This window comes from Cryptomeria japonica, chromosome 6, assembly GCF_030272615.1.
Source record: "Cryptomeria japonica chromosome 6, Sugi_1.0, whole genome shotgun sequence".
Taxonomy (NCBI): domain Eukaryota; kingdom Viridiplantae; phylum Streptophyta; class Pinopsida; order Cupressales; family Cupressaceae; genus Cryptomeria; species Cryptomeria japonica.
Window position 1 is genome coordinate 123,461,440 of NC_081410.1, and position 14,064 is coordinate 123,475,503.

Genomic DNA, 14,064 nt, shown 5'->3' on the forward strand with positions numbered 1-14,064 from the left:
CGAAGTGTAGAAGGTCTAACCAAACCTTGTCATATGTTGTCTCTAAAATCCTTTTATCCTTGATGTCTTCTCGGCACCCATCTTAGATTATATTATTAAAGGCATTGAAGGGTAATCAGATTTTGAGACCAACATATAGTACCAGTGACAACTATTTGGCATCTAAGGGAATTAATAACCACATTGATGATATAGTTAAGACATCGTCTATCCTTCAAAAATTCCAAAAACTAAGGGAAACATCAAAAGTTGAGGATAAATGTGGCAAAAAGATATTGAAGTTGCAAGAAAAGACAACTACTTTGATTAAACTTGGTTTGCCTAAGACCATTGACCCATCAAATGAATTCATTGGAAAAGAAGCTTGCAAAAAAACATGGAGATAAAAATGAAGTCTGATTTATACTTGCTTCCTAAGAACACAACTCCCCAAAGCTTTCTGGAATTCATCAAACCATTTACAACTCTGAATGCAGTATGGGTGAAACAATGATGTCAATTCACTCTTCTAAATATGGATTATTGACAAAGTTGCAGTTGGCTTTCCATAGTTTAAAGAATATTGACCTTCCATCAGATGAAGAGTGGAACACCCTACAAAAACTGGCACATAAATCTCAAGAATCATAGTATGTATTGCATAGTTTTCTGCTTTTAGTTTTAATGTCAAGGTTTTATGTTTTTTTCTATTTGGAATTTGGTATCATTTGAAATAACAATATTTTTATGAATAGGAAAAAACTAGCACTCTCTATTGTTAATCCAACCTATGAGTCTACAATGCACAGTGCAAACCTTCAGGCTATAAATTTGTATTCTCAAATTCTCCCAAGTTTTAACATGTCTACATTTCTCTATTTCTGATTACTAGGTTTTTGGCACTGCTATTATCTATATTTAATTTGTCATGGCTTGAATTAATATTTAATTTTGAACTCTATTTTTTGAACAAGAGACATTTGTTGGCATAATAACAGACAATGAGAGATTGTTGGTATTTCAATAAGGATATTGAGAAGGTTGTTGATGATTATGGATATAACTGATTAAGGATATTTATTGTCTTAATATCATTATTTTGTCATTGATGTCAAGAAATTGATTTACTAATTCAATATAATGTTGCCATATCTTAAGAAGTATGTTTTGATGAGTATAAAGAAGTCGGTAAAAGACACAGAAAGAATATGATGAATAAGGGGAGAAATAAGTTATTCAATGGGCAACTATTACTGAGTTAAGACAATGATGAGATCATGATGTTTTAGATTGTTTTGATATCCTACATATGTTGTTATTTGAAAGGTTAATACTATACTATATTACCGAGCAAGGAACCTAGTTGGTAAACCCTAAGGTTATTGCTATCAGTTAATGAAGGCGAAATTTCTACCGAGTGAAGTTTAGTATTCACCGAGTTACAACCGACTAATAACAAAATGCACTGAATGAATAAAAGAATTATTTAATGAAGGAAGCTGATGAGCTGGAATTGATTAAATGATTGGTATGTCGTGCATCAAGTTTGTTAAAGAATCTATGGCAAAGGAAATCGACAAGAAGATCTATAGCTCAAATTGAACTGCAATACCCTAGCACAAGTTCCAAGAAATGTATGCAAGTTCCAAGGCGGGGTAAAACATTTTTCAGATCGAAGGATACATTAAACCTAATCAAGTTTGAAGATCTGATGGCTATGATTGATCATGGGAAATGTGATCAAGGAGATTAAGCGGTTGGCAAATTGTTTATAAATAAGTAATTGTTGATAAACAATGTATGCGGGCAAATGTAAGCACGTGGATGCTACATAGTGATTACCGAGCACAGAAGCTTGAAGAACTGTTTGAGAAACAGAGTATAGAGCCCAGCAAAGGGACAAGATAAGTCCTATGAATAGATTGTATTGAGCAAATAGGAATCTGCTTCAGCATTTTAGATGTGAAGTTGCAGATAGATTTTTATTATTGTTATTTAGTGAAGTAACAGAAAATCTCTTAACCGAGTGGACTTAACAGTCTTATTTGTAAATCCTCTAGCAAGGTGAAATTTTGATTGAGTGTTTGAAATCCTTTTATAAGGTCACTTCTAACAAAGTGAAGATCCTAATAGATCTGAGGGAAATCCCTTAACCGGGTCACATCTAGCAGTGTGTTTGTAATCTTTAACAGGATTTTCTTTTAACTGAGCATACTCTAGAAGAGTATATTTCTTAGTGGGTCTGAAATCCCACAGTGGTTTTTCCCTATTTGGGTTTCCACATTAAATCTCGTGTTATATGTTTTGTGATCTTATCTGTTTATGAGTTTGCATGCTTTACAGTTTTTCTGATAAGGTTACCGAGGTTGAATCTATTGTTTTTATGAAAGATTAAGTTTGTATGATTCACCCCCCCTCTCATCTTATCAGCTTGGCATCTGTACTAAACATTTAGTATTAGAAATATCAATTGGTATCAGAGCTTTGGACTCCAGAAGAAAAAGTTTAAAGGTACTTGAGGCAAAGATCCAAAGATGTATAAAAGGGATGCACCGAAGCTGAACAAGTCAAGTTTCTCTACATGGCAGAAAGGGATGAAGTTGCACTTATCAGGAGTTGGAGAATATGTTGTATATTATTTGGAGAATGATTTCATTACACCGAGCACCTATCCATTGACAATGGAAGAGATAAAGGCAAAGCACGAACATATCCAAGCAATGATTGAAATAACATCTTCATTGACTGACTTAGAGTTTAATGATCTAGAAGCCTGCAATGATGCAAAGGCAATGTGGGATAAGCTCATATTTGTGTATAGTGGAGATGAACACATTCAAAGAGCTAAAGTGGATAGTCTAAGAGGACAACTTGAATCTATGAGGATGAATGAAGGTGAGAACATAACCCAGTATAGTACAAGGCTAAAAGAGATTGTTAATCAAATCAAAGGAGCAGGTGGAACCGTTGAAGAAAAGGATATAATAAGTAAGTTGTTAAGAACCCTTCTACTAGCTTATGTAATCCGAGTCTCTACAATCAATGAATTGAGGTTTGTACCCAATATGTCAATTTCTTTAGATGCTACTATTGGTAAGCTACATGCTTTTGAATTAAGTAATTTTGATAACAGTGAGTCATCGGTAAATAAAGTAGAATCTGCTTTCAGTTCTTTTCATCTTGATGAATTTGATGATTACAATGATAGAATGAGTAAGTACACTGAATGAGATCATAGTAGAGCAAGTGAGAGATTTCGCAAGAATATGGAAAAAATACACAGGCTGTATGAGGAAATCAGGAAACAAGAAGAGTCTGAAGCACTATTAGCCAGAAGATTACCGAGAGGCAAAGGTAAGTATAAAGGAAAACTACCTTTGAAATGTTTCAATTGTGATAAGATAGGACATGTGGCCTCAAACTGTCCTAACAGAGAATCTAGTGAAAAGAGAGATTACCGAGATGACAAATAGAAAGATAATCATTACAAAGGACACCGAGATTTCAGAAGAAGAGATAAGAAGACATGCATAATAGTTGATGAGGAATCTAATGATGATAAATCAGATGAAACTGATATAGAGGAAGTTGTTTATGTGGCTATCAAAGATGGATCAGATGAAGAAAGGTATGAAGAAAAAGCCCTACTATCTCATATAAGTAAAAATGATTCTTGGATCATAGATAGTGGATGTTCACATGACATGACAGGTGATAAACACAAGTTTGTTATATTAGAAGACTATGATGGAGGCTATGTAAGATTTGGTAATGATGCACCATGTCCGGTAAGAGGTAAAGGATCTATAACACTTCTTGACAATGCATAATTCAATGATGTTTATTGGGTTGAAGGTTTGAAATACAATTTGTTGAGTGTAGCATAGCTAAACAACACAGGTTACTGAATAGAATTTCATAATGGAATTGTCAAAGTTCATGACAAGCATGGCAAGTTAGTTGCTACCAGGACAGAAACAAAAGGTAACACATTTCATCTTGACTCAACTCGGAATAAGTGTCTATATACAAAGATAGATGATACTTGGTTATGGCATAAAAGGTTTTGTCATGTAAATTTTGATAATCTGATCAAAATAAGCAAGAAACACCAAGTAAGAGGTCTACCGAGTCTTGAGAAACTTGAGTATGCTATATGCCGAGGATGCTAGATGGAAAAAATGACAAGATAAAGCTTTACAAGTAAGTCCTACACTTATAAGGTAATTTTAGATCTTGTGCATACTGATCTTTGTGGTCCTATGAAAGTTCAAAGTTATTATGGTGATAAATATTTCATATTATTTGTGGATGATTACTCAAGGATGATGTCAATAATGTTTTTAAAAGAAAAATCATAAGCTTTTCAAATGTTTAAATGGTACAAGGCAAGAGTTGAAAATGAAACAGGAAGACAACTGAAATGTCTTAGATCAGATAGAGGAGGTGAGTTCACATCTGATGAGTTTAACTTATACTGCAATGATCATGGTATTAAAAGACAAGTATCTATTCCGAGAACTCCACGACAAAATGGAATTGCTGAGAGAAGGATAAGATCTATTTTGGATTATGCCAGAACCCTGATGATTGAAAAGAAAGTGTCACAAACATTTTGGAGAGAAGCAATAAGCATAGCAGTTTACACCTTGAACCGAGTACAACTGAAGAAAGGAACTTTGAAGACACTATATGAAATCTGGTATGACAAGAAACCTAATGTAAGTTATTTTAAAATCTTTGGAAGTAGATGCTATGTTCACAAAGATGATAGAAATGGCAAGTTTGATTGGAAAAGTGAAGAAGGAACATTTCTAGGTTATTCTTCTAGAAGCAAAGCATTTAAGTGTCTGATCAAATCATCTAACAAAATAGTAGAAAGTGCAAATGTGAAAATTGATGAATTTGCAAAAAGGAATGATGAAGGAAATTCCAAGGAACTAGAAGATTCCAAGGAAATTCCAAATCATCTTACCGAGCAGACTGTTGAAGGAAATGAAGAGAATACCCAGTTACCGAGTGATGAAGAAGATCATATAGAGCCTACCGAGCCTATATTAGCCAAGTATGTCAGAAGACATCATGCATCAAGTTAGATTATAGAAGATAAGGATGATCCAGTGATGACAAGGAACAAACTAAGATAGAACACATGTCTGATATCTGAATTTGAATCGAGGATAGTGGAAGAAGCATTTAATAGTGAAGATTGGATAAATTCTATGACAAAAAAAATTGATCAAATCAAGAAGAATGACACATGGAAACTAGTCCCAAGACCAAAGGACAAAAATGCAATCAGTACAAAGTGGATTTTCAGAAGCAAGCTGAATGAAAAAGGTGAGGTCATTAGAAATAAAGCAAGACTAGTTTGCAAAGGTTATGCTCAAGAAGAAGGAATTGATTATGGTGAGACTTTTGCACTTGTGGCAAGACTTGAAGGAGTAAGAACATTGTTGGCTTATGCTGCTTACAAGAATTTCAAGATATATCAAATGGATGTCAAATTTGCATTTCTGAATGGTATATTAGAAAAAGAAGTTTTTATTGAACAACTTGAAGGATTTATTGAAGACAAGAATAAAGATCAGGTATGTAAATTGGACAAAGCTTTATATGGTTTGAAACAAGCACCTAGAGAATGGTATGAGAGATTGCACTCTTATTTGATCAAAATTGGTTTTATAAGAACAAGTGAAAATAGTAATATGTACATGAAGAATGATGAAGAGAATGGAATACTGATCTCAGCCATATTTGTTGATCACATTATATTTTCTGGAAATAACTCTCTATGCAAGAACTTTGGAAATGAAATGAGCAAAGAATTTGAGATGTCACTAATCGGTGAGATAAAGTATTTTATAGGTTTACAGATACTGCAAATGAAAGATGAGATTTTCATTACCCAATCCAAGAACATAAAGGAAATCTTGAAGAAATATGGAATGGAGGATTCAAAACTAGTAAATACTCCTATGACTGGTAAACTTCAATATGTTGTTCACAACAGACCAGATATAGCACATGAAGTAGGTATAGTTGCAAGATTTTTTGCAGATCCTAAGGAAACACACATGACAACAATCAAGAGAATTTTCAGATACTTGAAAGGCACTGAAGATTATGGCTTGGTATATCAGAAAGGAAATGATTTTGATTTAAAAGTTTATACTGATGCTGATTGGGCAAGCAACATTAATGACAAGAAAAGCACAAGTGGAGAAGCTTTCTTTTTAGAAGAAAGACTAGTGAGTTGGCTTAGCAAGAAACAAGGATGTGTTTCACAATCAACAACAGAAGCTGAATATGTTGCTACAGCATTGAATTGCACTAATATAGCATGGATCAACCAACTGTTGGAAGGCATAAATGAGCAAGTTACCGAGCCAGTAACTATATTCTGTGACAATACTAGTGCCATTAACATTTCAAAGAATCATGTTATGCACTCTAAGACAAAGCACATCTCTATCAAATATCATTATCTTAGAGAAGAAGTTCAAGAGAAGAAAGTGGTGTTGGAGTATGTTAGCACAAAGGAACAAATTGTAGAAATCTTCACCAAACCACTGCCAAGGGACACTTTTGAATATCTCAGAAGCAAGGTAGGGGTCCTACCCCTATCTTCCATTCACTGACTGAGTTCGGTGAAAGCATCAATTCGATGACTCAATAGAATATCTTTCAGGAGTTGATGCTGATTTACACACTTTAGGAGGTTTTCTAAAGGTGTACAGTAAACAATAAATAGGGAACATGAATTGAAGACAAAATGCTCTGACCGAGACTGAGTTGACACATATCAGTAAGGAATTCACTTCTCAGCGAAAGAAATTATGTTTTAGTTCTTTAATTTTTGGCATTGTTGTCAAAGGGGGAGAAGACTGATGAACAAAAAGGAGAAGACTAATGTATGGGGGATAAATCTGATAACAAGGAGAGCATTTTAGTATTTCAGCAATCTAAATCCGAATCAATTAGGTCAAATCAATCAATTTTGCCATCAATGCCAAAGGGGGAGATTGTTGGCATTCTAACAGACAATGAGAGACTGTTGGCATTTCAATAAGGATATTGAGAAGGTTGTTGATGATTATGGATATAACCGATTAAGGATATTTACTGTCTTAATATCATTATTTTGTCATTGATGTCAAGAAATTGATTTACTGGTTTAGTATGATGTTGCCATATCTTAAGAAGTATGTTTTGATGAGTATAAATAAGTCGGTAAAAGACACAAAAAGAATATGATGAATAAGGGGAGAAATAAGTTATTCAATGGGCAACTATTATCGAGTTAAGACAATGGTGAGATCATGATGTTTTAGATTGTTTTGATATCCTACATATGTTGTTATTTGAAAGGTTAATACTATACTATGTTACCGAGCAAGGAACCTAGTCGGTAAACCCTAAGGTTATCGCTATCGGTTAATGAAGGCAGAATGTCTACCGAGTGAAGTTTAGTATTCACCGAGTTACAACCGACTAATAACAAAATGCATTGAATGAATAAAAGCATTATTTAATGAAGGACGCTGATGAGCTAGAACTGATTAAATGATTGGTATGTTGTGCATCAAGTTTGTTAAAGAATCTATGGTAAAGGAAAATCGGCAAGAAGATCTACAGCTCAGATTACGGGATTGAACCGCAATACCCTAGCACAAGTTCCAAGAAATGTATGCAAGTTCCAAGGCGGGGTAAAATGTTTTTCAGATCAAAGGATACATTGAACCTAATCAAGTTTGAAGATCTGATGGCTATGATTGATCATGGGAAATGTGATCAAGGAGATTAAGCGGTTGGCAAATTGTTTATAAATAAGGAACTGTTGATAAACAATGTATGTGGGCAAATGTAAGCACGTGGATGCTACATAGTGATTACCAAGAATAGAAGCTTGAAAACCTGTTTGAGAAACAAAGTATAGAGCCCAGCAAAGGGACAAGATAAGTCCTATGAATAGATTGTATTGAGCAAATAAGAATTTGCTTCATCATTTTAGATGTGAAGTTGCAGATAGATTTTTATACTGTTATTTAGTGAAGTAATAGAAAATCTCTTAACCGAGTGGACTTAACACTCTTATTTGTAAATCCTCTAGCAAGGTGACATTCTGATTGAGTGTTTGAAATCCTTTTATAAGGTCACTTCTAACAAAGTGAAGATCCTAACAGATCTGAGGGAAATCCCTTAACCGGGTCACATCTAGCAATGTGTTTGTAATCTTTAACAGGATTTGCTTTTAACCGAGCATACTCTAGAAGAGTATATTTCTTAGTGGGTCTGAAATCCCACAATGGTTTTTCCCTATTTGAGTTTCCACGTTAAATCTGGTGTTATATGTTTTGTGATCTTATCTATTTATGAGTTTGCATGCTTTACAGGTTTTCTGATAAGGTTACCGAGGTTGAATCTATTGTTTTTATGAAAGATTAAGTTTGTATGATTCACCCCCACCCTCTCATCTTATCAGCTTGGCATTTGTACTAAACATTTAGTATGAGAACTATCAACATCAGACATGTAGTAGTTGTTAAATTGTTAATCCAGCCTGTGATGGCCATGCAAATTTGTGCTAAGTTTCTGATATTGATTGTAGTCAAGACGATATATTCAATGTTTGGTGCCTGAATAATTGATTTTGATGTTCAGTCTTCACATTTGCAAATCAACTTGAAGTTTTTGTTGCTCCCTTGTTTCTATAAAAAGGGAATTCAAGGTCATTTGCAAAGGGTTCAAAAACTTTGTATTGACTTTTGCATGGAGAATCACACAGAGTGGTTTATTGAATGAATTGTATCATATGGCTATATTTTGGAAGAATTAATGAAAATCTAAGTTCTCAACATGTCTAAATAAACATCTCTGTATCAATAAACACATTATGGTATTTTATTGTGCCATTTTAAATCTGGAAATAGAAAGTTGAAAAATACAATTACAAATCAATATTAAATTCTAATTGCAAAAAGTTGACACTCATAAAATATCATCAAGTTATCAACCATAATAATATGCTTTTGTAATATGAATGATGAGATACAGTAATAAGATTAGTAAATACTAGTCTCTTATAGTTATCATTCATCCTCATCAAATTCAAATATTTCTTGATTCTTGTATGTGTTTTCTTCACTCTGAATCTACATACCTTCATTGAACTACATCTCAATGCTACCAGTAGGTCTAGTATGTGAGTCAATAGTCCCACTAGAACTTTGGTTTGAAGTGTTTCCCAAACCTCTTCTTTCACATTTGGACCTCTAGATTTGCAGTGCCCTATCGTAAGGAAAAGTGTAGACATCATACCTAGATGTATAGAGCCTCAAGCAATTTTCCAAATTTTGTCTAGTTTGTTTCTTATCTTTGATTTTAAGAACCCCAAAGCACTAAAAACTCTCTCATCTTCCACCAAACCCAATATCATGGTAATACATAAATCAACAAACTTCAAATATTCTGGCATTGAATCATGCAACACTTTGTTCTCAACTATATATTTCCAATGCCTTGTTACTGATCCCTCTTCGGGGTGGTTCTCCATTCTACCATATTGTTCCCTCATAGTGTATGCAAAACAAGATGATTTCTCTCTAAGATGAGTTTCATCTAATATTCCATTTATAGTTACTCCTTTCAATTCTCTAGATATGCAAAATTGTTTTATCAAAGTCAGTAGCTTACTTCAAAAATTAGCTGCACTGTTGAGGCTCCAATTTTTGGGAAACACAATGGACATGGCTTGGAGTAGGCTGTCAAGATAGAATATGCTTCTAATCTATGAGGAAAGATCATAGGCAATTTTCTTCATAGAAGTAGTTACAGACTCAACAATCTTGTCAAAACCTTCCCTTATAACTCTTGCTAGTTGCTTCTTGGGGCGCTTTCCTAGTTCCTTGGGGTCAACTGTGGCATAGAAGTGCATTGGTATCTCAACTCCCCATACATTGGCACATACCTCCCCATTTGCACGGATTTGTAAAAATTTACCAGGATTGTTCAAATATGTGAGTGTCCACCACTTAACAAATTTTTCGTCAGATAGTGTTGGTTGATTTTGATAGAGATCATCGAGGGTCATGCATGTCATCTTACCCAGCATAGCATATTCTACAATATATAGAGCTCTTCTTTGGGTAGAATTTATAATATTCCTCATTTCCTCTAGCATGGGTACAAGAATTGCTAAAGTTAAGAGTGTCTCTAGATTACTTAACCTTCGAAGAAGGTCAAGAAATTTGAGTTGCTCTAATTCGTCATGAGTTGTGTGAAATAGTCCAATCAAGGATGGATATTCTAAAAAAACTCGATGCGCTGGACCATCCAAAGAGATCCATCTGGTATCATTATCCTTGAGAAGCTTGTTCCCATCAGTTATTCCATCAACAAAGTGTTGAAATTCCATAAATTGCTTGGGACTTTGACAGAAGTGTGAGTAGAGCTCTCTGATTAAAATATCAATTTTTTGAACCAAAGCATACTTGCTCACAATTCCAAAAGCTAGATTCATTATGTGATCCATGTAGTGAATTGTAGTAATGTGTAGTGCAAATGAAGTTTCAATCTTTGTACAAAGACTGTTCCTATGACCTTGCATTACTAAAGCTCCATTTTCTCCAAGACACACCAATTTTTTGGCAACTCTCATGTCATCCATACCTCCATATTCAATTAAACTTTTCTTTACTAGTTGAAATAAATTTTCTATTGTCACACTCTCCTTCATTTTAGCAATAGATAGTAGATGAGGTTGGCGGTCATGATTCTGTATAGTATAAATATTCATGCATACCCATGAATTATTGTCTACTACCATAACTTCGTCTAAAGAAAATGCAATAAAGTTTGACTCTCTTATTTTTTCCTTTACATCTTCTTTTTCAACCTCAGCAAGACAACTTGCCCATTCTCATCCACTGTTTACTAACCAATGACTATTAAGATAGTTAGGAACTTTCAAAAAGTGTAATAAACCACTAATTGATGGGAAATATGTCATAGCATGCCCTCTACTCAAAATATAAAAAATAACACTTAACTGAACAACTTTTCCCAGTTGTTCTATTTGCATTGCTTTTCTAAAACTAGCTTCAATAGAACCTTTAACTTCAGCAGACTTCGTTTGTATTTTCTCATGAAAATAATACTCTTCGGTATTCCTCACATTCTTACATTCCTCCTTTGTTTTCCATCTTATCACTAATTTTTTAACTCCATCTATCATTTTCTTTTCATAAACTTTACCCATATGCTTTTCTATGGTGTCAAATTTTACCTGCAACCTAATTTTCTTGTTATGTTTCCAAGTGCAAATCTTACACCTGCATTCTATTGGAGGCTCGCCTTCAATTGGATTCTCCACTAGTTCAATGAATGGATACTTTGATGCCCAATTAATTTGAAAATTCCTCACTGACATATCCCACTCCTAATCCTTTTTTTATTGCAGTTGATCCTTTTTTGATCTGGCTTTTCTTTTCCCCTTTCGTGCATTATCATCAATGGCATTATCACCCAACTTGATTATATCATTCCGGCTAACTTGGGCATCTACCAGATAATCTTCTTCAAGATCATCTTGATTTGATATATTAGGTTCGCCTTCGCCTTCAACATGTGGTGTAGGTTGTGAATTTTGTACTTGTACTTGTGATGATGTACCTTTATGATTTTCACCACAATCTTTTCCAAAGCCAAAGTACGAAGACAATCTTCTTCTTTTTGTTGGCCTCTCATGGCCTTCCCCACATTCAAATTTCCTACCCCTCTTCCTGTTTGACATCTCCAATGAAGGAAAGGAAGCCAAAAAAATATCAATTTGTTGAAGAAGAAATAATAGACTATAAAGTATAATATATGTTTCAGTGGTCGTATGACTTACAATCTAGATGTCTGAGGTCTGAATCTCTCGGCTGACCACTTGGCACTAATGGGTCCCCACTGAATAAGAATGAACTCAACAGTGCAAACATATATAGATAAATTCAAAATAATATTATAACACTTCAAAAATATGATCCCTCACCTTTAGGTCACTACCAATCGCTAATGCGGTCAACAACAATGATTTTCCTTGGTCTGAAACTTCACTATTGATCCGAATTCAGAGCCTAGAACCCACCAAATTGTGTAGAGATAGATTTGATCTTTGAATGTATTTATACCAATTCTTATATGGCAAATTCCACGAGAATTTTATATGGTATACAAATATTTGGTGAATTCTGCGTAACTATAACACGACTTATGTAATTTTCGAGGCGATTATGGGTCGTCCAAATAATTGGCAAATACAATATAGTTGGCAAAAAGTGGGGTGAATGGAGACATGTGTTGGCACAATGTCGAGCAAATTGGGTCCTCTTGGCTAAAAAATCTTCATATGCCTATAAGAAAATTATGGTCATCTACTAAGGCAACCTCAGAGAGTGTAGGTAAAAAAATTAAATTTACCGTGTGTCCACTGTATATTATATTGGCGAAATCCTCACATAGAAATATTTAATTACATAAAAGATATGGTGATTGGGTCATGAATTTGACAGAAATTGATAATGTTCTGGTGACATGGCTAACCCTAGTTGGTACAAAATATTCACCATTTCCCAGGTTGTCGATGTAAAAAATTCACCATTGGCGAATATTTGCCACTAAAGTAATCTCTGGTTACAGATTCTGGATTTCGAGACAGTTTCTAGCTTAGAACACCGGAACTGCTTGGACCTATTTTTGTCATTGGCTTGTGGAGCTTCAGTTTGTTTTTTTCAATGTTCCTTAGCATGTGGCTGACCTTCCCTCTACTCTGCACTTCATCCTTTGGATTTTCTGGAGGAATCTCTTTGGCAGAGGCGGACCTATTGGTTTTACATGTTTGATCTTGTTCTTTGGCATTTGATCATCCCTAGGCCAACCCAGATACCTCTTGACCATAAAAATGAATGTAATTAAACATCATAATCAGTCAGGGAGAACATAGAAGACACATATTGAGATTTAAAGGTCCAAATTTGACTGATTCTGTAATTGAGCATGAATGTAGCAAGCCAACGAGCCAAATCTTGTATCCTGGATGTTACCGGTTACCTGTAATCAATTTTATATGATTTAATTCATTTAGTTTTGTATTGCCTCCTACATGTCCTCTTATTTTGTTGTGTTTACTCTTGTTGCCCAGTCCAGATTGATCTCTTTGAGGTCTCTCCTAACCAGTGACTACACCAAGTGTATCAGAGCAAGATTTCATTCTAGAGATTGCGTTGTCCTAAATTTTTGTTGTGGTATGGTGGATTGTGGATCTAACCTGCAACTGCGGAGGAGTGGTGTGAATATGGTGCAAAGAGGAAATAGGAATGGTGGAGCACATGTAAATGTAGACCCAACTATGATGGAAATGCTGAGAGGAGTTGCACTTTGGTTAGAAGTCATTGAAACAATCCGGAGAAGAGGTAGACATATTGAAGATGTAAAAGAAGATGAAGAAGAAGAAACATCAATAGAACAAGTAGCAAACCCATTGGTAATTGATCCAAATGAAGAGAGGTTCTTGAGGGTTTTGAGTAGAGTGAATACCAAACCTCATTTTACCTCATCAGAAAATGATGGTAATTTGGATTCAGATGATTTGGATCTCAAACATGGAGAAATATTTTTATTTTGAGAACATCATAGAGGAAAGAAAGGTGAAATTTTCCTATACCCAATTGAAAGGTCAGCATCTGTTTGGTGGGAGCATTTGCAAGTTGATAGACATATAAGAGGCAAAGAAAAGTTCAAATCATGGGAGAAAATGGTTACCAAGTTAAAATTGAAGTTTATGCCAGTTGATCACCAAGTAAATATGTTCTGGAAGTTACAGAACTTGAAGCAGAAAGAATCTAGTGTGAAGGAGTATACTGAAGCATTCTACAAGTTGAATATCAGATCCAGACATGTTGATGATAAGGTAGAACAAGTTGCAAGGTATTTGAATGGATTGCAGATGTCTATACAAGATGAACTCAATTTGATCAAGTTGTGAAATGTTGAAGAAGCTTACCAATATGCCTTGAAAGTAGAAGAGAAGTTGAACAAAAG